The sequence below is a fragment of the Macaca mulatta genome, chromosome 8 (genome assembly GCF_049350105.2).
Source record: "Macaca mulatta isolate MMU2019108-1 chromosome 8, T2T-MMU8v2.0, whole genome shotgun sequence".
NCBI classification, from domain to species: domain Eukaryota; kingdom Metazoa; phylum Chordata; class Mammalia; order Primates; family Cercopithecidae; genus Macaca; species Macaca mulatta.
In genome coordinates, this window is record NC_133413.1 from 139,655,822 (window position 1) to 139,683,027 (window position 27,206).

At 38.3% G+C, this 27,206-nt stretch overlaps 1 long non-coding RNA gene across 1 annotated transcript in view; it reads left to right on the plus strand.

Annotated features, from left to right (window-relative positions):
* Positions 1-356: 356 nt before the first annotated feature.
* LOC114680124 (uncharacterized) overlaps positions 357-27,206 on the plus strand; it is an 88,971-nt gene continuing 62,121 nt past the window's right edge. The window contains exon 1 of the long non-coding RNA XR_003732182.2: positions 357-557. This is a non-coding gene — a long non-coding RNA (uncharacterized LOC114680124). The remainder of the gene's footprint in view (positions 558-27,206) is intronic.

The window sequence follows — 27,206 nt, forward strand, 5'->3', positions numbered from 1 at the left end:
CTTTATTTCTTTATCTATATAAAAAGATATAATAATAGCAGTACATCAAAGGGCTTTTATAAGGAGCCCATGAATTAATATATGTAAATGCGCCTGGAACATGGTAAGTGCTCTAAAAGTTTTAGCTATTATTAATCATCATCATTATTATACAGATCTTGTCAGATATCGGACCTAGGCCATCTTTCTAATTCTTTACTCATTCACTAGGTGAGCTTATTCACTCCCATGGCTTCAATCACCATCTATATGATTATGAAAAATCTATTTTCCTCCTGAGCCAAGAGCTAAATGTAAGTGACCAGTTACGGCTACATGAAGTGTTCTGGCCACTATAATTTGGGCAGAAATGGTGCATGCCACTTCTAGTTCTGGCCCCCTAAAATACCATGAGAAATCTTGCACTCCTTTCTCCTACTTCAACTGAAGGCAGAGAAACCAGTGCAGGACTCCAAGGAAATTCCAAAGAGTGACTGAGCCATGGGTTGGAAGAAGTCTAGATCTATGCGTCAACATATGGAGAGGAGCTGCCAAGGAGAGCCACCAGAGAGGGACAGGTGAGCAAGAAATAAACATTTCTTTTGTTAAACCATTGAGATTTTATAGCCCATCATGACTAATCTAATGAGACCCTAATGTATACCTTTTGCTTAGTCTTCGCTTCTGAAATCTAGAACTTTATATTTCATTTGCTAATCAGCATTTCTACATGAACCTCAGATAAGTAATAAGTAAATAAGTAATAAGTAAACTCAGGGCTTCTAAGATTAGACTGTGTTGAAATCCTGGTCCTTCCAGGTACAGCTATATGACTGTGGAAGGGGTGGGGGTTAAATAAACTATTCATAACTGTATCTACTTAAAAGTCACAAGAAGATGAAATGAGCATACACATATATATGTATAAAACAGTTACTGGCACATAATAAATGCTCAGTAAATGTCAGGTAATACAGTTATTATGATCATCCCACTCTAAATTTGCTCTTTCTCTGGGTTTTTCATGTTGATAAATGGTACCACCATCCAAGAGTTGTTAAAATTAGAAATTTGCAAATTTATCTTGGATCACATTTTTAATCCTCCCACATGGATAAAATCAATCAATAACTGATCGATTACACTCCCTCAGTATTTTTCAAATTCATTTGCTTAACTTTCTCCTCTTCTGTTCTACAGTTTTCATCCTAGTTAAAGCCACCAGCCTATGTAACTTTATTGTATTTGCATCCTTACTAGTCTTTTCAAATCCATCCTTGCACCCTTCAATTTCATACTTTATATGGAAATATAAGCATTCTTTTTAAAATTCAAATCAGTTCTGGCTGCTCAAAATTTTAAATGCATCAACACCTTCTATTGCTCTTTGGTACCACCACATTCCTGACCCATTACTTCAACATACCCTCAAACCCACCACATGACTTTATTTCTACAGTTCAGCCACACTGGACTTTTGTTGATGTCATAAAAGTGCCACAGATTGTCCCATCTTTGATGTTTTCATGTGTTGGTTACTTTTGCTTAGAATAAACTTTCTCCCCACCCCAGTTTACCTAATTAATTCCTGACCACCCTTTACACTTCTGCTTAAATGCTATACTCTCCGGAAAGCCCTCTTAGCAATCTCTGTCCACACTTCTTGAAGATATGCCTACATAGGACCCACCTTATTTCTTCATTAAACTCTGCACTTGCCATTATTTGTATAATTGTGTCTTCCTAGCTAACCAGTAGGCTTTGCGAGGGCAGAGACCTCATATGTATGGCTTGCTGCCTGGTATATTGACGGTGTATTGGCTTATATGAAGGAGGAGTTTATTAAATACAGTAAATTTTTTTAAAGTGTGAATATGAGTCTGTTAAATGACTGTGTGTGTTTGTACCCCATGTAAATTTTTATTTGGTTGGGTCTAGAAAAATGTCCTATAGCCAATTCATGTACCTAATTAAATTCACTTACAAATTTAGGAAACTCAGTACCTGCCCTATTTGAGTTTAAAACTAGTTGATTTGATAGATATATAAAATAAAAACTCTCTTACAGCATCATCCATGCTGTCATAATAGAATTATCTCAAAACCTCTACTGATGCACTATTTGGGGTGGTCCAGAAAGTAGTATGTTTCTGGAAACAGAATTATGAATGCTCTGATATCCTAAACATCAAAAATCCCTCCTTTCCATAATTTATAGCATATTGTGATGCCAGTTTAGATCAAGAAATGCAGGAGAGGTGATTAAAAGCAAACTGGAGGCCAGGCACAGTGACTCAGGCCTGTAATCCCAGCACTTTGGGAGGCTGAGGCGGGCAGATCACGAGGTCAGGAGATCCAGACCGTCCTGGCTAACATGGTGAAACCCGGTCTCTACTAAAAATACAAAAAAAAAAAAAAAATTAGCCGGGCGTGATGGCGAACGCCTGTAGTCCCAGTTACTTGAGAGGCTGAGGCAGGAGAATGGCGTGAACCCGGGAGGCGGAGTTTGCAGTGAACCAAGATTATGCCACTGCACTCCAGCTGGGGCGACAGAGTGAGACTCCATCAAAAAAAAAAAAAAAAAAAGCAAATTGGAGTTCAGAATTAAACTAAGGTTTGTGTTTATATGTTGGTCCAAAATTTGGCAAAGTGCACGATTGGGGAAGGAAGAGCAGGTGAATGTTCTATGGAAAGTGCAATCTAGCAAATGTATTTTCTATGGAAGGAAACACTGCAGAGCAAACCGAGTACATGGTAAGTGAGCCTCGGTGAGCGTCTAGCTCCACACCTGCTCACTCTGCTCTTTGTTCAAAGCGTAAAATTTCTCTCAGTAACATTTATTTTCTCATCTGTGAAATTAAAATGATGAGCCCTAAGCAATTAGATTGCTTTTGACAATAATTGCTGTCCCAAAACCCACTGGGAAGCTGAGGACTTTTCCTGGGGTAGCATACCAATAATTGATAAAAGCTAGGCTTATGACTCAGTCTGAATTGTATTCCATTAATTCTTAAGGGATTGTCTTCTCCCCTAAAAAAGACAATAAAAATAAGTGGATATTGCCAAGGAAACAAGTTAAGCTAAGGCTGAGTTCTACTTAGTTCCCATAGCATCTTTGAGTTTGAGATGATGTGTGTCAAATTTAAACTAACAGAAGATGTTCTCTGCTTAAAGAGTTTGTGATCACATTTTCCAGAAAAGCTGAAAAGATAAAGCCAAAATAGTGGCCCAAATTTGACAACACTGGTACTTTCTTCCGCCTTCAGTCAAAGAGAAAGAAACTAAAAAAGAAAAACAAAAAACAAAAAACCCTGATGCAAGCCTCTGGCTAGAGAAATAGCTTTGCATCAGTACCTGAAGTGTGTGGGTTTTCTCTGACTTCTTTGGAGTCATGACCAATAGTTCTGTCGCTTTTGCTGGTTCTAATAAAACTCGGTGATGGGTTTTGGATTACGCTCATTCCAGAAGAACTCCTCGTCAGTCGTCGAGGGGCCTTTGTTGTCCACAGCCGCTTGCAATGAATTTGGGGGCAAAGGTCTCTGGTTACACCCACAGTGAAATCAGATTCAGCTACACGAGGAACACATTATAGGGTGGAATCCAGCATTTGTCCCCATAGGACGAAGGCAATCGCCTTGCAGTTATTCCCGGCGTCTCCTTTTGATGATTCTATAACCCACTGCCTCTTACATTGGAGAGAGCAAGGATTTCCTAGCAACTCTGACCTGAGTAGAAAATAAAATAGCTGCAGCAAAGGAGTCTTGGGAATGTTTTCTCCAAAAGAAGAGGTTGAACGCATTTAAATGTAAAGACTTATAAAACCCTCCAAGTATTTTTTTCACTTTAATAGTCCCAGCCAGCGCCTTGTTATTATTCACCCCATGTTTGAATAATGGAGAGCTTAGATCACTGTACTCGTCAAGGGAAGGAAATGCTGTATATTTTAAAAAGCACTTTGAATAGAGCTCTCTCTCTCTTCGAGACCATACCTCACTGAGTTCTCTTAATTGCTAAATGCACAGCTCTGGCTTGAAATTCAAGAATTTGAAGAATTGAACACACACTGCACCCGTGAAATCAGACCATGTCACATTCCCGGGTCTCCATTACCCAAGCAAACCATTCTAGTCCTAGACTATTGCCAATAGTGTCAAAATTTTATATCTATATACATGCATTCCAGATTATTGCAAGTAGTGTCAATTATATACATACATACATAGATGCATGCATACATACATATGAATTAGGAGAGAGAAGGTTCTGGTCCTCAGGCTCTGCTACCCACCAATAGAGTGAATTTGGAAAAGCTCTGAGCCTCAGTTTTCTTATCTGCTAAATGGGGAGAATGAATTTCTCCTACTCACTGGTCAGGCTTATTTTAAAGCCCTTATGAAATACTGTGGGTCCTGGGAATTAATAATACTAGAAAGGATAGGTTCAGTAACTTTTGGGAAAGGGAATTTCCTAAGTTGTGTGTATTATCTATCCTGAAATCAAAATCATTCAGGGTATTGGTTCACTGTTAAATCTGTGCCATCTCTGATACCCTCTGTGGAAACTTGTCAGATTGCCCAGTGGAGGGCTGAGAGCCCACTCCTCCCACTTCCTGTGTAGAATCATTCTGAAGTTTAGTCAAGTGGGACAATCAGCCTGTTGTTTTAAAGAAGCCCACATTTCTTGAAAATCTAATGTTTTAGGTTGATTCCCCCCAGTGAGTGGTAACATTCATTCACTCCAATGCTTTATGAAAAACAAATTAGAGTTCAACATTACTTGTTCCACTTGGCTTATATAGTTGTATACACAATAATTCTGAGCATAAAATGTAAATTATTTGAAACAATCCAAATATCTAATCACTGGAGAAGCACATTCATTGAGTGGATCATCATACAGCCATGAAATAGTTATGAAACTTCTTGCACATGAGGAAGTACTCACGTTATAATCTTAAATAATAAAGCAAAATCGAAAATTGTATAACCTCTATTATATCAACTCTATGTGAGCATGTTTTACTGGTCACAATGAACTCCAGAGTGTATAAACAGAAGGAACTTTCTTTTTTCAGCTGTTCCTTTAAACCTGTGCAATGGAACTCTTGAGGCAGGCCTTTAACTTTCCCAGGTCGTCTCAGATTTTATATATGTATATGTATCTTATATACATATACACACAATATAGTGTATTTTATATTATCTCTAGTCATCTTCAGGCATAAAAAGCCTCATTTTAATAATTAAAATATACCATTCAATAATTTGATAATGATTTACAAATAATTAAAGTAGTATATACACCGTCCACTGATGCAATTTAAAATTTTCTTTCTGTACCAACTCAGGGTCCTGCTTCATGCTTAGTGCATTATTCAGGGTTTTCTACAGGGACAGAACTAATAGGATAGATGAATACATAAAGGAGAGTTTTTTAAGTAGATTGACTCAGAGGATCACAATTTGGGGGTCCACAAAAGGCTGTCTGCAAGCTGAGGAGCAAGGAGGTCAGTCCAAGTCCCAAAGCTGAAGAACTTGAAGTTCGATGTTTGAGGCAGGAAGCATCCAGCATGGCAGAAAGATGTAGGCTGGGAGGCTAAGCCAGTCTAGTGTTTTCATGTTCTTCTGTCTGCTTTTATTCAGCTGAGCTGGCAGCTGATTAGATTGTCCCCACCCAGAATGAGGGTGGATCAATCTTTCCCAGTCCACTGACTCAAATGTTAATCTCCTTTCGCAACACCCTCACAGACACACCCAGGAACAATACTTTGCATCCTTCAATCCAAATAAGTTGACACTCAATATCAACCATCACACTTAGGAAGCTGCAATGAGGGAGAGATACATAGTCAGCTGCTTCTCTCTCCCCTGGCCTTTCTATTCTACTCTTTCTCTCCATGAAGCTGCCCTTGGGCTCCCCCAGAGTTGAGGCAACTGAAGGCAGAGAGGTAAGAGGGACGCTGGCAGGCTCAGACATAATCTGGTCTTTGTGGCCTCTGGGGAAGCAGATTCCCAGTAAGGATGATCTCTCCTTGAGGAGCTTCCTATGAGTCCGCAAGAAGTTTCACATGAGCCTCCATCCACAGCTCTAATTACCCTGCCCTGTCTCTCACCCTACCTTTCCCCTTCAAGTCTCAGCCCCTGAGCTTCCAATGACCACCTCTCCACTGAGTCATTTAGCTCCTTCAAGCAGTCCTCATGGGTGATTGATATAATTTGGATGAGTGTCCCCTCCAAATCTCATGTTGAAATGTGATCCCCAATAGTACAGGTGGGGCCTGGTGGGAGGTGTTTGGGTCAGGGGAGCAGATCCCTCCTAAAAGGCTTGGCGCCATCTCCTTCATGATGAGTGATTCCTCACTCTACTAGTTCACACGATAGCTTGCTTTTTAAAGAGCCTGGCACCTCCTCCCTTCTCTCTCTTGTTCACTCTGTCACTATGTGACTCCCCTGCTCCCCTCCCCCATGAATAAAAGGTTCCTGATGTCCTGACCAGAAGCCGATGTTCATGCCATGCTTCTTTTGCAGCCTGTGGAAACATGAGCCAAATAAACCTCTTTTCTTTATAAATTACACAGCCTCACATACTTCGTTATGGCAATGCAAAGTGGACTAACACAGGTGAAGACACTTTAAAAACAGCCAGACTTACTCCTCATACCCAGAACTCCCCTGCACCTCCAAGAACAGCTCCACTCTCTGCCTCTGAGACGCTGAAAGCTTCAGCCCCATTAGGGTCCTCAGGTGGGCATGTACCAGACCCCTGTTCCCTGTGTCTGCATTCTTAATGCTTCTCTGGAAGCTTCTCTCAAGCAACTTGGAACGAAGGACAAACACATGCCTCCCTATCCCAGCATGGGGATGAAGGGTGATGGCATACCACCCCTACCACTCTGTGCAATTGAACTCTCATTCTGCCTTCTTTAACTCAATACTTTTGTATCCTCGAGTAAGATGCCTTCCCTCTACTCTCTTTTTTGGTCTTTTTGTGCATTTATCTGGATTCAGATATACCAACAAGAACATTGTGAAAAAAATACATAGCTGGTGTTAAAAATAACCTATGAGGTTAGGGTTGTGAGTCATTATTACTTAATTTTCTATAGCTTTTTCTTTCTTCCCCAAATATTATACAATGAGCACTTGTTACTTTCATAAAATATTTTTTACTTGTTTAAATAGATTTAAATTATTATTTTCAAATGTGTCCTAAAATTCAGCTTCATGATTCAACTAAATGCCTGAATTGTAATTCAACTTTTTGTTGTTGCTGTTTAGAAAATAAGTGATCAGTCTTCCCCATCATTTCTTAGTTTTCTTGACAGTGTCTCAGGAGTGAAATGCTATGGCTTCTATATAACATCACATTCAAATCAGATCTGAAGTATTTTAAAGAGCTACTAAATGAATCACCAAATGTATCACTTTGAGCATCCTAAGGAAAAGTAGAACGTGTCTATCTGAAGTGATGTTACCAAAAAATGCCCACTTGTTTCTGCCTCTCTTCTTATCCCCAGGTGAGACAGTGTACCGTGGGAGATTCACCAAAGACTGCTAGCCAGGTGAAACAAATGGGAATTTTTGCAGAGCAGAACTGCCTGAACACTGTTCTTTCCCTTTGCAGCCTAAGCAGGAAAGAAAACACATTGCAAAGGAACAATAGGCACTTGTGTGCTCACACACTCTGTGAAGGTGTTGTCTAAACTGAGGAGAGCAGCCTTGGCTCCCACATCCAGTGAGCCCAAGGCCCGTGAAGTCCAAGTCCAAAAAAATAGGTTTCTTCCCATGCAAACTCATTAGGGCTGATGCCATCACTGCTGCATTAGAAAGGAAACCTTATGTTCAACTCAGGGCTGCCAACTTTCCAGCTGCCATCCTATCAGCAATGGCAAGGAGTGCTCTGAATTTGGACCAGAGAAAACACAGTGAGAGCCAGGCTAGTCAATGAATCTGATCATGATAATGCTAATAATAGCAAACCTTCATTGAGCACTTATCACGAGCCAGTGCTGCTGAGTGCAGTCTGTGTGTGTTACCCCATTTAATCCTCACTACTATAATGAAGCCAGAGATGTTGTGATGACCATTTTGCATGTAAGAATTGAGGCTCGGAAAGGTTAATTTGCCTACAATCACTCAGCTTGAAAGTGGTAGGTAACTAACTACCAGTCCACAGAATGAAAACACAGGGGAACAATGCAGCTGAGGTGCCAGGAGTGTCTCTGTCTGAATGGCTGAAGCACCTTTAAAGGCTGACCTGGAATTCAATGGAAGAGGAGCTTGCCTCTGAGCTCCATCTCTCTGTACTGCTAAATATGGTGCACATTTGAGTGGCTTGACCTGTGGGCAGGGGATCTCTTCAGAAGAGATTTTGGGTTTACTCAAAATGACATTATTCTCAGATGCTTGATGCATTGTTGGAAATGTGATTATTAATTATGCAAGTAAACTATTTGAATATCACAAAACAAAAAAAGAGAGAAAAGATGCTAGAGCTGGGATTGCATTCAGGTCTGCCTAATGCTTCAGCCCAAGACCCCACCTCCCACCTTCTCTATCCCCAAAGCCCAATTTCTCAGCAAGGATTCTGGTCCTCTAGAACGTAGCTCAGAAGCCCCTGCCTGGGTGACCTCTCCCCATCACCCCCATGCCTTTTTTATCTGGCCTTACCAGTTCAGGCCCCAACCCTGATAATATCTTGTATTTCTATGATTCTTTGCCTTTGTTCATCACTTGTGCCTTAAAGGCACTTTCCCTTCTTCTCCACCAAACAAGCTCCATATTCCATCAATTCTCCATGCAAATGTCACCTCTTCTATGATTTCTCTCTCAGCTTCCTCCTCCCAACTGTTGGCCTCCTTAACTCTGCTTTCTTAGTGCTAAGTTCATATTGTAGTGCAGGGATTGGCAAACTATAGCTTGTGGGCCAAATCTAGCCTGCTGTCTGGTTTTGCATGGCCCAAAAACTAAACATTGCTTTCACATTTTTTAATGTTTGGAGAAAAAAATCAAAAGAGGAAGAATGTTTTGTACTATGTGAAAATTACATAAAGTTCAAATTTCAGTGGACATGAATACAATTTCATTGGTACATAGTCACACTCATTTGTCAATGTATTGCCTAAGGTCACTTTTGCACAATGGCAGAGTTGAGTAGTTGCAACAAAGACATAGGGCTCAAAGCCTAAAATATTTACTATTTAGCTCTTTATAAAAAACAATGCTAACCCCTGCATTGAAGTACCATCACAGGGTGTTTCAGAGGAGTGGGCACTCATGTTTTGGTGATTTTTATATCTCCTGCACGCAGCAAAGGGCCTTATTCTTCATAAATAATATAATGAGCATATGAATAAAATAAAGTGATATGAGGGAAAGATGGTGCACCAAGAACAAAGAGTCTTGGACACCAGTGCCATGTCTATCACTTATTGGATCTATCAGAAATACTCAAAGTAGGATAATTTGATATATGCTTTTCAAAAAAGAATGGTTCAGTAGCTCAGAGCTGTTAACTGCGAACTTGCTACCATCTGTAGACTGAAAGGAATCATTCAGGATTCCTAAAAAAGAAAATAATGTATTGTCAGCCGGTTTGAGGGTACCTGTGGGCTTCTGCAGAGATACACAGCCAACTGTTAGGAACCCTCAGGGAAGGAGACAAGAAAATAAATACCCTGACCTTATCTTCTTCCTTCTTTCTTATCTTCTGCTGAGTCACCCTATTGGTGAAACCTGGTAAGCACTGGAGCCCTGTCAATGGCATGCATAGAGAGGTTGGCTCCTGGAAAAGAGGGCCAATGGAGCAAATAGGCAATCTGGAGGGGAAAGGGAAGAAATCCTACACAAAAACTTAGTGACAAGTCACATGTATTCTTCAGCCTTCAATTTCTTCACCTATAAAGTAGGCAAGTTGGGTTAGAAGATCTTTACAATAACAATAACTAAAATAACAGTAATAATAGTAGGAGTTATTTGTTGAGACCTTGTTACATCCCCATCCACTCGTTTTGTCAAATAGCCTTCAGAATAAACATTATTCACATGAGAAAACTGAGGCACAGATAGATATTGCAGGATACTCATTCACATAACCAATAAATTGTCCAATTTGAAACCATACTTTCCTCCCACGTTTTTGCTTACCATTCCTCAAATCTGGTTGCAATGGCTGGCATAATACCTGCTCAATGTTGCTGCCATCTTGCAAACTAAACTCAGTCCCAACTACTCATGTTTAGCTTACCTGGTCAGCCCTCTTAGATTTGCTAAATGTACACAGCCCTCCCTAATCTCACACCTAGTTTCCTATGGTCATCAATTTCAGTCAGTGTCTACCCAGTAGATGAATTGAGACATCCTGGAAGATCAGAATGCCAAGGAATATATGGTCCTTCATACCAAATCTCTTTCTTGTTACTATTGTGATATAAGACATGGGCAGGAGTCCCTGTAACAGAGACCTCTGATGACAGATGTACCCGTGTTTTCCAGGAAACATGTTGGAGACTGGGCCCTGAAACATGTTATAGGTCTGATCCCTGACATGTTTATTTATTTATTCTGAGCAATTTCCCCAACCCTAGAAGCCTTGTACATCATAACATGGATGTGCTTTCTTAATTATTCATGCCATTAATAATTGACACCATTAATAACACTGCAACACCATTAATAATTGACCGCATAAAATGGAATTCTCTGGAATTAATTTATTATCATTAATTTTCTCTGCCAGCTTGCTCATTAGAATTGTAGTCAGGGTCTGTGCATCAAATTATTTAACTTCTTCAGGCTTAAAAGACCAAGGAATCATGGAATTCACTTCAACCACTTCCTTTTCTTGCTATTAACAGACCCCCTTTCAACCTTTTCACTTTCTAGGAAAGGGGGAAAAGGTTTTTGTGAACAACTCCACAGCGTTCAGCATATGCTCACTGCTAGCTTATAAAATGCGGTTTCAAGAATACAAGCAAGGAGGCAAGCCGCCCATGGAGACACACAGCCTTGCAACCAAGGTGCTCTCAGGGTTAACAGTACTCCCAAGCCAGGTCCAGAATTCACCTTCTTTCTTGCCATAGACCCAATGAGTTGTGATGCTCACCATTCCTATTTAAAACGTTGCCATCTATCTGCTCCTCCAGCATCCCTTTTCCTTAAACTGGACAAGGTAGAATATTCCTTCCTCCCTCAATCTCTCCTTGATGCTATCTTTGAAGACAGGCCCACTGACCCTTTTAAGAATTTCAGAGCCAATTACAATAGAGAAACTGAAAGGAGTGAACAACAATTACCTATGTAGATAATACACACAGGCTCAATATGATGTTAGAGATCCCTAATCCTCATGCAAGGCACTGAAATTTATTGAGACTAATCTCTTTTTCTAGAAATGGGTATAATAACTACGGCAAAGGTAAAAGTGGTAGTCCTGGAAATGCACTGCCCCAGCACCACATTCTAGGGAGGGACCTGATTCCCAGGTAAAAGACAGCTTCCAGCTGTCAGCTTCTTCAAGATCTGAGCAGGTGCACAGAATAACTTGTGTTAGGTTACACACTTCCCAGGTAGGATGACCAACTCATTTGGTTTGCCTGGGACTTCCCTGGCATCAAGTCCTGCATCCCAGGATGGGTCTCTGTGCTGGAGCTTGACCCTATGGGTACATCTGTAAAAGCAAAGACATTTGTCCTCAACATCTGACAAGGACAATCTTTGTGAAGTTCTGGGTTTATTGTCTGGAACAATAGACAGCAGTGAGTCTGTTCTCCCCACCCCCACTCCCTGCCCACACCAGCTGAGCTGAGTACAGCTGCCCACAAAACCCACTGGGATACTCTGACAAGAAAATTAATGTGTTATATTCCTCCTATGAACTCCCAAAACACACCATAACTTCCTAATGGTGCTCTCTACATTTTGTCTTTTATTATAGCTATTGCTGAACTTGTCTTCCTCTCTCTCGGGGACTGTGAGCCTCAGACCTCATGCCAGTTACTGACACATTTGTGTTTGAAGAAATGAGCAAATGATTGGCACACTGCAACCTACACTTCTCTCTCATATGCCCATTAAAGTTTAAGAGAATTCCCAACATCGAGACATTAAACATATGTGAAAACCTGTGACATTCAAACCTAGGTTCTCTGACCTCCACCTGAAATCCTAAAACCTATTTTGCTTAACTCTTAGGTTTGTGCATAAATGAATCTGATAAATAATAGATGCAAAATCACTTTAGAAATTATTTATGTAAAAGGTTAAACCTAGAAATACTTCTATATCTGTGTTTAAACATAGTCCAATCCAGTCTTTAAAATAAGTCAACCTTTGTCAATTTGGAATTGCTATTCCAAATTGTAATTAGGCTTTCTGATAAAAAGAAATAAAGAAACTGGTATTATCTAGTACCAGATACTTATTGCTAATCTTCTCTTAATGTATTGCATGGTTCAGTTTGCATTTGAGGAGCTTTGAAAATCTTATCTGTGCATACTGTATTTTCCCTTATGCTTCTGCAGGTATCTATAAATAGATATGATCATGCGCTCTAGAATGCAAATTGTGGCTATTTTTCCATCTCTCTGACCTCATTTAACCTTCCTCCTGGATTTAGTCCTCCTGACTAACCTGAGGAACAAAATTCACAGTATCACCTGGATGCTTTGATGAAGGATACTTAACCCCAGTGATAGAAATCATCTTATCTCCATTGAAACTTATCAACAATTAGTTCACTCACTAACCAGGGCTCCATCTGTACCAGATGATATTAAATGCTATAAGAAAAGTAAACCTCTGGGATACAGAGGCCCTAGAATTTGAAATTGTTTATTTTCCTGTCATTAAGGTTTGAAATTGTTTACTATCCCAAATTAAGTATAAAACAAAGCTTCAACAAAAAATGTTACAGTAAATATCATCATCTGACATACTAAATATTGATTCATTTATGTGTTTATTATATATTATCTCCAACATAAATAATTTCAATGAGGTTAAGTATTTATGTAAAGAGTAACTATCACAGTAATTTTTTACTTGCTGAATGAGTAAATGATGAGTTGTGAATTTTCAAACTCAAAACATCTCAAATGGAAAAAACCTCCAAAGCCATCTAGTTCAACTTGCACTCTGCATCTCTATGAGCAATCATCATCCTGAATGTGAAGCTTTCCAGGAAAAGGGGCTCATTATCTCCCAGAAAAGCAACTCAGTCATTTTGCTTCAATTGTGCCTCAAATAAGTTTACTCACAGGTCACTGTTTTCCTAACATCATACTGACTTTTGCATTCATTGCAATGCTATGAGCCTTACAGCTACCTTTGAGGTATAAGTCAAACAAAGTTTTTCACAGACAACATTTATTGAATTTCTATTGTGTTCTAGGTGCTTTGCTCACAATAAGGAAGTAATGTTTTGTGTACCCATTTTCTAGATGAGCCAAATGAACTTTAGAGAGGCTCTTACTAAGGCACTCAGCTAAAAAGTGGCAAAGAATTTAGTTCTGAGGTCAGTACTTCCTAACATTTTTATGTTCATTGTTCAAAATAATAATAATTGCAGAACACGTAGATAGCTTACAAAAGACTCACAGATCTCTCTCACTCGAAATTTATCGGCACTTAATGAGTAAGGAAGGCATAATTCATACTGAAGCTAGAGCTTCAGAGACATGTTTAAGACAATAAATAGTGGAGCTGAGTTAAAACAAGTTAACTGGAAATAAATTTCATGTTGTTTACACTAATACCACACCACTAAAAAAAAAAAAAAAAAAAAAGTTTCACTTTCTGTAAGTTAACTCCTTCCCAAAAAATTGACATTTATTATAATCACCGAATTAATAAATACATCCTTATTGTATTTCTATCAATCATAAGCCATTATTGGAACTGAAAAGGTAAAGATGAAGAAGGTATCGGCTCTACATGCTATGAGTTCACAATCTTGTTGGAGACAAAAAGACATTCACAAAATGGTTCAGGAATATTACAGAAGAGGGTAAGTGTTAGGAGTCATGCTAGTTCTAAGACATCAGCACAGCGAAGATATTTCATCCAGCTAGTCTCTGTAGTTACTTGTGAACACATTTTTCTTCTGTATTCGATTGTAAATATCTTAAGGGCAAGAATGATGTCTTGGACATTTTGATATCCTCTTAGCATGTGACAGGGAACTTTGCACAAAGTAGGTGACAATGATGGTGATGTTGTATAGCACAAGCTATGATTTTACACAATGGCATAGCCATTCATCTGTTCAAATAAATCAATATCCTACATGGATTTATTCTTTTGTCAGAGAAGATGATATACACCTGGCAACGAGAGTAAGTACAGTTGTCGAAGGCAAGAGAAGATTTTAACAATATAGAAATACCAACACCTCATTTGTATCAAAACAAGAACTGGTAGAACCAGGATTCAGTGTTGCTAAAATTGAATGAAAATGTTTCATGTCCTAGGGATAATTTTTTTAAACTAAAAAAAAAAAAGCTTTTTAGTGGAGGTGGCTTTTGATATGGGCCTTGCATGATAAATAGGTGATCAGCAGCCACAGAGTGGAACACAAGAAGAGGACTTGATATTGTTTTGTATGGCTTTTCTAGTTTCTGACACAAGATATTTGAAGGCAGAATCAACAGGACAATTATGTAAACAGAGAATTCATTTACCCTTGTGCAAAAAAATCTAGTGTGATCGCTTAATAATATATATTTACTCTGCATGAGTCTCTGGCCCACATTAAAAGAAAATTGCACTTAAAGCTATCTATCCCTGCTATAGCTATCTCCTTGGCTATAGAAATGTATGCAGAAAAAAATGACTGTAACTGCATATATAATGTTAAAAGAGTCAGAATTTGAAGCAGATAATCTAGTAGTACTTACTAAGGCTTAGTATTTTAAATTTAAAGAATAGAATCACATTCTTACCATCCATGTGTAACTCAGTTATCTTTGCATTCTTGTTTGTAAAGAGAATATGTCTTACACCCACCAATACCAAAAAGTTCTATATGCTTGCTTTGAGGCAAACTGTACTACTAGAACTGTAACTGATTAAATCAATTTCAGAACATGAAATTTTCATTTACTAAAGCCTATGAAACAACAATTCTAAAACAGTCTTTCACCTAAAATCAAATCATCCACTTAGGTGCAGACACCAGCTGTAATACCACCTGCTATAAAATACCAAGAGAGCTGAACTCTTCGAACTTTGTGGGTATTCAATGCCAATCTTTATGTATGTTCCTTAGGGTTTTCCTGGTTCATGTATCTTGTGTTGGCTGTTTAGGGGTGATAAGTAGTCATAGCTCTTTTTCCTCTGAGTTGAGTTCAAATTGAGACAAGAATATTAGATTGAACCTGGGAGGCAGAGGTTCAATCTCAACAACTCAACAAGCAAGAAACAACCCCATTAAAAAGTAGGCAAAGGACATAAATAGACATTTCCAAAAGAAATATACAAGCAGCCAACAAACATAGGAAAAAATGATCAACATCACTAATTATTAGTCAAATGAAATTAAAACCAGAATGAGGTATTACTTGCAATGAGCAGAATGACTATTATTAAAAAGTCAAAAACAACAACAACAACAGATGTTAGCATGGATGAAAAGAAAATGCTTATATACTGTTGGTGGGAATATAAATTAGTACAACCTCTATGTAAAACAGTATGAAAATTTTTCAAAGAACTAAAAATAGAACTACCATCTGACCCAGGAATTCCACTACTGGTTATATATCCAAAGGAAAAGAAATTACTTTAGCAAAAGACACCTGCATTTGTGTATTTATTATAGTACTATTCACAATAGCAAAGTCATGGAATCAACCTAAATGTCCATCAAGGGTCTATTGGTAACAAATTCTGTCAGTGTTTGTTTGTATAAGAAAATCTTTGTTTCTCTTTCATTTTTAAAAAATAATTTCACAGGCTACAAAATACCAGGTTGGTGAGTTTTTTTCTCTGAACCCTTTAAATATTTTCTTTCACTCTTTTCTTACTTGCAGGATTTCTGAGGACAAGTCAAATATAATTCTTATCTTTGTTCCTCTATAGGTAAAGTACTTTCTCCACTGGATTCCTTCAGAATTTTTTCTTTCTCTTTAATTTTCTGTAGTTTGAGTGTGATATGGCTAGGTATAGTTTTCTGCATTTATCCTGCCTGGTATTCCCTGAAATTCATGAATCTGTGGTTTGGTGTTTCTTGTGCCAGGCTCTAATTAGCCTAGTTGTGCTAACTCATGACTCAGTGGCCAGTAAAATGCTTATGAATTCACAGTTTATTTCAAGCCTTTCACACATTATGCAAATTATGCAAATATATTCAATATACACAATGGGAGGAGGGTACTAGGGAAGGAACCACAAAGAGTAGCTCAGCTAGGGAGACCAACATGCTGACAGGACAGCACCAATACACTGGGGGTTGGGAGCAATCCACGGACATGGGGTGTTGCTGCTCTTTTCTCAGAGGAGAGCTCTGGCAACAACAGCAGAAGGAAAGGAGGCCTCAGTGTTCCCATGGGCAGAGATTCTGTAAGCATCTTGCCATGGTCAGTCTCTTTGCAGTTTTTATGCCCCTCCACAGGGGTGTCCATGGCCATTACTTTAGCTGTATTTTGGCTTCACTTTCTTGTCAGGTCTCAAAGGTGTCTGGCCACAGCAGGTGACATCTGATTACCTCAATCCACCATACATACATTCATCATTCTGAGGGTTCAGCAATGTCACTATAAGCTGAATCACTTGTCATAAGTACTCCATTTTGAGATGTTTAGCATCCGGTGTCTGACATTAATTAAGAAATTCTCAGTCATTTTTGTTTCAAATACTTATTATCTTCCTTTCTGTCTTTGTTCTCTTTCTGTTACTGCCATTTCATGTATTTATACTTTTTTAAGTTATCCCACAGTTCTTGAATATTCTGTTCCCTTTTTTAGTATAGTTTAGTTTCTTTGTTTTCCAGTTTGGGAGGTTTCTGTTGATATATCCTCAAGCACAGTGATTATTTCTTTAGCCATGTCTAGCCTACTAGTGAGGGCGTCAAAGCCATTCTTTATTTCTGTTACACTGTTTTTTATCTCTAGCATTTCTTTCTTAGTTCTTTCTTAGGATTTTTATCTCTCTGCTTACATTGCCCATCTGTTCTTGCAATGCTGTCTACTTTATCCATTAAAGCCCTTAGCACATTAAGCATAGTTGTTTTAAATCCCTGGTCTGATAATTCCAACATCCCTATCAAGCCTGGTTCTGATATTTCTTCTGTCTTTTCAAATTGTGTTTTTGCTTTTTAGTGTGTCTTGTAATTTTTTTATTGATAACCAGACATGAGATACTGGTAAAAGGAATTGTTATAACAAGGCCTTTAGCGGTGGTAAAATGTAGGGGGATGGGCAGTGTTTATAGTCTTAGAACCAAGTCTCAGTCTTTTAGTGAACCCACACCTCTGGCCCACGAACTTCATAAATGCCTCTCAGGGTTTTTTTTTTCTTTATTTTCTTTCTTTTTTTTACTTCAGGTGTTTCCGTTCCTACGTGGAAAGCTACGGCTTGCTGAAGTTGGGTATTTCCCTTCCTGCTGGTCAGTGTGGCTGAGATAAAACTCTGGCAGGCTCTAGTTAGTTAATTTCTCTTAGGACAGACTTTGTTAAGAACAGAGCGCACTGATATATTTCAAAATAGTTCCTTTTCCCCTCCCCCTGCCAGAATAAGAGGGGACTTTTCTCTCATATTTGCTATGAGAGCCTGGTTGAGTTCCTGGAGATAAAACTCACAAACGTATGGGGCCCCCTGTGACTAGGTCCCTCTGGAAGTTTTAAGTCTCACATTTGTCTTCTTTGAACCACCAGCAATTTGTCAGTTACGGTTCTGGGTTCCCAACTCCAGCACTGGTTCCCATGGAGATTTCTGCTCCTGAGTTTCTGCTCCAGTAAGTTGTGATTCTCTGTATTCATCTGTCTTTCTCTCCAGATTTAGAGGCAGTAGTTTGCCCTGTGACCTACTTCTCTTATAGATCCAAGAAGAATTGATCCATGTTGATTTTTCAGTTGCTCAGCTTTTCCCTTATTGTTAGGATGGAATGGTGACTTTCGAGCTCCTTACATGCAGAACCAGAAACCAAAGTTCCACGGTAATTTTTAAAGCAAAAAAATTTACTAATTATTAAACATACGGTTTTTTATTATAAAATCATCAACCTTTAAGGAAAATGTACCAGTGAAAAATTTGTATCCACCTAATAACATAGCTTCAAAATACTTTATAAAGCAAGTACTAACAGAACTAAGAGAAGAAATAGACAAATTCACAGTCACTTGGCAGAAGTTAATGCAAATGTCTGTCAAGTTCCGATTAAAGTAAGCAGATACAAATTCAGTAAGGATTTGGGATATTTAAATAGTATGAATAATAAACATGAATTACTCCACACAGAGAACTATTGATATGGTTTGACTCTGTGTCCCCATCTAAGTCTCATCTTGTAACTCCCATAATTCCCACATGTTATGGGAGGGACCTGGTGGGAGATGTTTGAATCATGGGGGCAGGTCTTTCCCATGCTGTTCTCATGATAGTGAATAAATATCATGAGATTTGATGGTTTTAAAAACAGGAGTTTCCCTGCACAAGCTCTCTCTCTTTGATTGCCACTATCCATGTGAGATGTGACTTGCTCCTCCTTGCCTTTCACCTTCTGCCATGATTGTGAGGCCTCTCTAGCCACGTGGAACTGTAAGTCCAATAAACCTCTTTCTTTTGTAAATTGCCCAGTCTCAGGCATGAAAACAGACTAATACAACTATGAATCTAATAACTGCAGAAAAAAAATAATTCACAAGGGAATTTGAGGAATGTATAGAAAACATACTTTTATTACTGTTGATGGTGAATTAGAGAAAGTGCTTTACTCTTTGTCAAAATAAGCCTTTCAACTACTTCTACCACCACCACCTCCATCACATTAAACTTATCTTCCTGTATTAAGTAGCTGGACAACTGTAGACCTGCCAATGAGGAGGAAGAAGAGAAAAGAAAACCAAAGCTGTGTACTTGTAGATATGATTTTCCAAATTCCACATTCAGATCAGGTGCTTCTTTTGTGAGGAGGGTGGCACAAAAAGTCAGAACTGTTTCTGTCCTAATTAATTTCTCTCCTAGTAGTGGAAGTTTCCTCCTGGAAACATGTTAATTAGAAATTGGGTTTCCTTCGGATTTATTCATGTTATCATAAATGACAGGATTCCTCTCATTTTAAAGGCTGAAGAGTATTTCATTGTTTGTATCCACTCATCGTTGATGGACACCTAGGTGGTTTTCATAGTTGGCTATTGGGAATAGCGCTGCAATGAACATGGAGGTACAAATATCCCTTCAACATACTAATTTCAGTTCTTTTGGCTATACTCAGAAGTGAGATTGCTGGTCCTATGGTAGTTCCATTCCACTTTCTTGAGGAACCTCCATGTTGCTTTCCATAATGGTTATACTAATTTACATTTCCACCAACAATGTATGAGTTATGAGTTTTGTTTTCCCCACATTCTCTCCAACACTTGTTATCTTTTATCTTTTTGATAAAAGGCATTCCTAAAGGTGGGAGGTGACATCTCACTGTGGTTTTAATTTGCATTTTTCTCATGATTTGTGATGCTAAGCATTTTTTCATGTACCTATTGTCCATTTTTATGTTTTCTTTTGAGAAATCTCATTATACTGAGTGAGGTAAGTCCAGCACAGAAAGAAAGACAAATACCACATGAACTCACTTAACATGTGAATTCTAGTACAGTTGAACTCATAGAAGTAGAATGATTGTTATCAGAGGGTATGCAAGGGAGTTGTTGATCAAAGGATATGAAGTTTCAGATAGACAGAAGGAGTAGGTTTTGAGATATATGGCACACCAGGGTAACAGTCAATAATAACCTATTACATATTTCAAAATAACTATGAGAGTATATTTCTAATGTTTCATGCTAATAAATGATAGGCAAGCGAGGTGATAGATATATTAGTTAGCTTGATTTAATCATGCCACATTATATAGATATATCAAAACATCACATTGTACCCCATAAATGTATACAATGTGATTAAAAAAAGGAAATTGGGTTTCCCCCTAACAGTATCTGGAGGAGATACTGTGATTCAGAAAATGACACAAAAATGTTATTTATAATACTGTTTTAGCACTGACCATGCTTTTGTTTGTACAAAATGTCTGTATGCCTGGCACCTCATCTCCAGAAACCAGATCTTATTAACATGTGTATTCCCAACAGCTCACATAGTGCTTGGCATATCATAGATGTTCCATAAGAATTTGTTGAATAAATTATGAGTCCCTCAAAATTTGGAACAAGGTGAGGAAAGGCACTTGGCAGAGACTAAAATCAATCTATGAATAATAAACAGACCTTTACAGAAGTAGTCCTTCCTAGATCATGACACGTAAATGTCTTCCTAAGGAAACTTGGTAATCATCCAAACTCAATCAGAGTAGCTGTGTACATCCTCACATCTAAAATGTAACAGAACAGTCATGGTTTCATCTATTGAATTTAAACTGGACAGTCTGAGGGACGATATAGTAATAGATCCTTGTGGTATATATGGGAATAGGGATTGAGTCAGGGTCATTAATATAGCACAGGAAGAAACAGCAGCTCTCATTGGCCAATCTGAGGCTTTTGATGAACTAAAGATGGGGACTCAGCATTTAGAGTACCAGGAAATCCTATTCAATCCCCCATTACAACCCTTAAAGCAGGAATCATTAGCCCTTCGTAATGGAATGAAACACTAAGGTCCAAAGAGAATGAATAATTTACTCATTATTGCTGTTTGAGAATCAAATCTTAATCTTTCTAATCCCCAAACCCTGGACTCTTTCAACTTTCCTAGACAAGTTCCCCAAAATTGCCTTTAAAAGAGGTTTTGTGTCTACTCCCTTTGCTTGTTAAGCAAGGTACCGATATGGATTTTACTGTCTTTGGAAATTTCCCACACGGGGGGAAAATGTGATGACACACAAGAACAATTTCATTCCTATTATATTTATATTCTCTTTCATTTATAAAATGGAACCTGGCTTAATAATCAATATCTGATAATATTGCTTACTCATTGACTGTATTCACTTCTTTTTTTAATAATTCCAGTTTTTATTTTAGATTCAGGGGGAACATGCTCTTTTAGTTCCTCCTTTTTCACTCTCATCTATCTGTTGTCCCTCCTCTGTTGTTGACCCTTATCTTTTTGCCACTGCAGAGTTTTTAATTTTAGTAAACCTTACATATCTTTCCACTCAGTCTTTAACCCACATTATTATGGCTTCTATTTCTGCTTCTTTCAAAGTTCACACGTTGACTCCTGCTTTATTGGACACTGTAATTTAAACTCTGTCCTTTCTCAGTTTCTCTGGCTGTAATCTCTTCTTATCCTTCTAACTATCCATTCTCAGTCTTCTTTATGGCTTCTCTTTCTATTTCCTCTGTTTGAACAAGTATTTTCCAGTGATCAGTCGTCTGCATTCTTGCTACTTTTATCTTTGTTCCATTTCTGAGTAGTTTCTAGGAGTCCAAGGATTCACCAAGGAGACGTGATGGTATGAAAGAAAATAATGAGGACAAAGGGGGAATATGGCACATCTTCTTTGAACATTTATTTTTATTAAGGTTTGGAGATAAATTGATTGTTTTATAACAAGACATAAATGGATATATTATAAAATAAAAAGACACAATTTACATAAAATTTTAAAATGAGACATGAGGCATGAAGAAAAGTCAAAGTCATTGCATATCATTTTAAGTCATGTCTCCAAAATCCCGGGGCATATTTTTTTCAATATTGTCCATTATCACAAGTACATTTACAGAAAAACAAGTGTGCATAGAACTCATGTAAGATCTTGTTTTATGACTGATAAATTATGTCAATAAATCTAATGAATTTTGAGTCCTGACTTCAAATCCCCAAATGTTTCCTAAATTTTAATGATTACTATTATTTTTCTAATCATTCCTAAGCTGTTAATGCTAATTTGATAGGCACTATTGCACAGAATAGTATAGAATTGTCCTCTGGTAAGAGCAGGGCATTAAAATAGGGGTGACTATCTATCTCCTTGTCCAAAAACTTGCTCTAGAGAGCTAGGAAAACCAGACCCCTGGATCAGGAATGCCTAGTATGTATTTATGAACCAACAGTTGTAAAATAGTGCCACAAATTGTGCCATGGGACTGAGAGGTATCACCCAGGAGAGTGCACTGTTGCTCAACACAACCAGAACACCTCCAGCCCTCCTTTGCTATAAAGTGGGTCTGCTGGGTTGATACAATGTTAGGAATCCCACACTAGTAAGTCATGATGTAAGCTCTCAAATAGTGGTGATTGCTAAATTCCAAAGGTAATAAACTCAAATACTAACCCAAAATATTATGTCTGTTCCTGTGAGAACGAACCACTGGTTTATCTAGAATGGAATGGGCCTGATGTGGCCAACTCATTTTCTCAAGGATTGGTGCTATGTCAAGAATTCATTGTTTTATTTCTTTTGCTGGAACATCCAATATCCATTGCCATGCCATTTCAGCAGCTCGTCAGCCTTGGTCAGTGGGAGTCCATGCTGTAGGACTTGTGTGTAATCTCCATCTTTGACACCTTGGCCACATCACTCATGTGCCTATCACACCAACGCTGGGGTTGGTGTGATGAAAGAAGCTGGTTGATATCAACTAACTAATCATTTTGTCTCCTTGGCTGCTTAGTGCCTTTCTGATAGTAGGTACTCTCAGGTGGTTGTTCACCTGTGATACAATCGTACATTGTGCCTACTTCCAAATGCACATTCACATGCCTACAGCCCAAACTCCTGCCTCTGGTCTTCCAATACCTTTCTTTCCACATCACTGACCAGCCTGCCAGGCCATTTACACCTGTCCGTGTGTCCATATATATTCTAACGTTGGCTAATTATCTTTTCCCACCAAATGGATAACCAGGGGCAATGCTCAAAGCTCTGGTCAGGAGTTTTCTTCCTTGCTATTGCCTTTCTTTTCTTTTTCTTTTTTTTTTTTTTTTTGAGACGGAGTCTTGCTCTGTCTCCCAGGCTGGAGTGCAGTGGCCGAATCTCAGCTCACTGCAAGCTCCACCTCCCAGGTTTACGCCATTTTCCTGCCTCAGCCTCCCAAGTTGCTGGGACTACAGGTGCCCGCCACCTCGCCCGGCTAGTTTTTTGTATTTTTTTTTTAGTAGAGATGGGGTTTCATCGTGTTAGCCAGGATGGTCTCGATCTCCTGACCTCGTGATCCGCCCATCTTGGCCTCCCAAAGTGCTGGGATTACAGGCTTGAGCTACCGCACCCAGCCTAATTGCCTTTCAAGATCACTAATGCAATGCCCACCCAACCAAGCCTCAGTCAGCTTGCTGGGGAGTTCTGGAGTTAGTATTACCTGTCAGAGTATCCCTCAGTGACCCCACCTGACTGGTTTTTATGCCTTTACCTCACTTTGTTATAAGATGTAGTCTGCTCAAGGAAGAATGAGACCTCAGATCAGGTGGTTCCTTGATACTGAGGTAGATCCTAAAGAAGCTGATGGCTGGAGGATGTCTGCTGATTCCTGTCCCCTGTAGTTGGTAGCAAGTCCTTCTTGAAGGGTAATCTGGACAGTGCATCTCTCTGTCTACCAGTCCTTTTAACACAGTGCCTGGAATATAGTATATCTTGAATGTATATTTCTTTTCTAAGAAACAAAAAAACATGACCACAGTGACTTCTTCTATTTTCTTAGTATGAAAAGATATCTAAAGTTAGGTGGTTACTTGTGTTGGTTCAATATATCATTAATGTCTACAACTTTCTTGCCATTATCCTCATGGTTGCAAAATGGCAACTATCACATTCCAGGCAAGAAGGAGAAAGTGATTACTTATGTTGACATCAATAGTGTCTTTAACTTTCTTGCTGTTATCCTCATGGTCACAAGTTGGCAACTATCACACTCCAGTCAGATGAGAAAGGGCATTGCAGTAGGTTGTCCTTCTTTATCAGAAAATCAAAACCTTTTTAAGAATTCTGCAGGAAAACTTCCTTTACTTAGGCCTCTTTGGGCAGAACTAAGATACACTAGCTTTTTCAAGAATGCTGAGAACAGGATTATCAAGATTAACTTTACACCAATAAAAATTTATTGCTTGGATGTGGACATAATGCTTCCTCTCAAAATGAAAAACATCACATGATAGGGCTGCTAACCTGAAAAAAGGAAAGGAAGTTGAACATTAGGTAGAATACTAACATTATCTGTCCACTTAATGATTATTTATTGAATAGGGAATGATTTTTTGTTGTTGTTATACAAGTAATTCCTCCAACAGGAACGAGTTTGACTAAATCATTTCTGAAGTCATTTCAACCTCATTCTTGAACTAAAGGAAACATTAAAGGGCATCCATAATTAATAAAAATAAATATCTTAATTATGGCAAACCATCAAGACAGCCAGAAAAAAATAGAGAAAAATTCTTTAGCATCATAGCCAGACTCATTTGGTATCCCCAAAGGGAACTTCAGGCAGCCATTGACTTTCAGAGCAGAGCTGCTGAGGCAAGGGTAAGCCAAAGAGGAATAATAATCACTCTGTCTTTCCAGTGGATCAGGGAAATAATGATCAGCTGTAGGGTCTATGAAAAGCCTCAATCTTACCACCTTTAACGACCCACCTCCGCCTTCCTCCCCACCCCTGATGGATTCCCCCGCTCAAAATCTGACGTAAATTGTTTCCTTACCATGGCAAGCTGCCCAAGATTTCTGGGAAGTATGTTTAAACAGGAGTCCTGCCAGGGCTGAAATCAGCGGTGCTTCTGTGTAGCCTGCAATGTAAGCTGTAATTAGGGATATTGAGATCCCTAAACTTGTAGGCCAAGTAAGTGTGTATGTATAGGGAGGGTGTATATACTTGTGTATATAAAATTGTATGTGTGTGTGTGTGTGTGTATATATATATAATTACATAATTATATAAATATATAATCATATATATAATTTTCTGTTTATTAACTTAGAATATGAAAAAAAAGAAAACGAAAGAATTTGTTAGTTTGATGGAGTGTGGCAATCCTCCCAAGTCTGTTTTCTTTCTCCTGTATTTTCAATCGTTCATTAACTCATTTATGCATTCTTTCCATTAAAGAACTATCCTTGGGTCAAGAGAAGCTAGCAAGATAAATACAGACTGCATCCTCACAGAGCTTATGGTGAAAGGCTAACTTTAACCCAATATTTAAAATCATTTTTCAATGACATCTACTCTTTTACCTCCTTCTGCTTTTCCTATTCTTCACTATTTCAGGGTTGAAGTAAAATATTGCCTGCTGGGATGATATAGTTGAAGAAGTAGGGGCTAGGGAATAAAAAGATTTTGATTGGAATTCCAGCTGAACCACTTGCAAACTGTTGGACCTTCAGCAATTTACTGAACCCACATCAGTTCCTTTTTATTTTTCATCTGAGCAGGTGCCCAGGGGTCTATTCACATACTGATATACCTCTTTTTCATTCTTCTTCATTTTCTTAGCTATACTTTCTTAAGTCACCCCAAAACTTGTTGGTAATTTCTCATGAAGTCATCTCTCTTCTTGGCATACAGAGATATTCGTTGTGTCCTAATGACTCCAGTTCTTTATTTGTTAAACTTAGTAAAATTGTATTGAGGAATAAGATACATACAGAAAAGTATACAAATCACATATGTGCAGTTTTATGGATTTTCATAAACTTGAACAAACCTGTATAACCAGCATCCATATCATGAAATTTAATATTATCAGCTTCCCAGAATCCTTTGTACCCTCATCTGGTCTCAGCACCCAAAAAGTAACTTTTATTCTAATTTCTAACAACAAGATAACTTCTAATTCTTGCTAAACTCTGTATTAACGGGATTACACTGTAGGCACTCTTTTGCTTAGGGCTTTTTTCACTAACTCAATGTTTATAAGATAAATTAATGTTGCTGACTACAATTGCACATTTCATTCTCATTGCTATATAATATTTTATTATATAAACATATCACAATTTATCTGTCTTCCTGTGGATAAATATTTAGATTATTCTACTTTGAGACCATTATAGTGTTGCTGTAAATATTCTCAAAGATGATTTTCTTTTGTTGATATATGTCAACAAGTTTTCATTCAGGTACCTAGGACTGAATAACTGGGTCATAGGATATGAAAATGTCCAACTTTAGTCAACACTGCCAAACAGTTTCCCAAAGTGTTTGCAACAACATATGCTCCCGCAGGCAGTTTGTAAGAGTTTCTGTTGCTCAACATGGTCACTAACTTTAGATATGTTTGCCTTTTTCATTTGAACCATTCTGATTAATGCATAGTGACATTGTATTGTGATTTTAACTTCACTTCCCTGACAACTAATGGAGTTGAACAACTTTTCTCTTGCTTCTCTAGTTCTTTTAATTGTGATGTTAGGATGTCAATTTTGGATCTTTCCAGCTTTCTCTTGTGGGCATTTAGTGCTATAAATTTGCCTCTACACACTGCTTTCAATGTGTCCCAGAGATTCCGGTATGTTGTATCTTTATTCTCATTGGTTTCAAAGAACATCTTTATTTCTGCCTTCATTTCATTATGTACCCAGTAGTCATTCAGGAGCAGGTTGTTCAGTTTCCATGTAGTTGAGTAGTTTTGATTGAGTTTCTTAGTCCTGAGTTCTAGTTTGATTGCACTGTGGTCTGAGAGACAGTTTGTTATAATTTCTGTTCTTTCAGATTTGCTGAGGAGTGCTTTACTTCCGACTATGTGGTCAGTTTTAGAATAAGTGCGATGTGGTGCTGAGAAGAATGTGTATTCTGTTGATTTGGGGTGGAGAGTTCTATAGATGTCTATTAAGTCCGCTTGGTGCAGAGTTGAGTTCAATTCCTGGATATCCTTGTTAACTTTCTGTCTCGTTGATCTGTCTAATGTTGATAGTGGGGTGTTGAAGTCTCCCATTATTATTGTATGGGAGACTAAGTCTCTTTGTAAGTCTCTAAAGACTTGCTTTATGAATCTGGGTGCTCCTGTATTGGGTGCATATATATTTAGGATAGTTAGCTCTTCCTGTTTAATTGATCCCTTTACCATTATGTAATGGCCTTCTTTGTCTCTTTTGATCTTTGATGGTTTAAAGTCTGTTTTA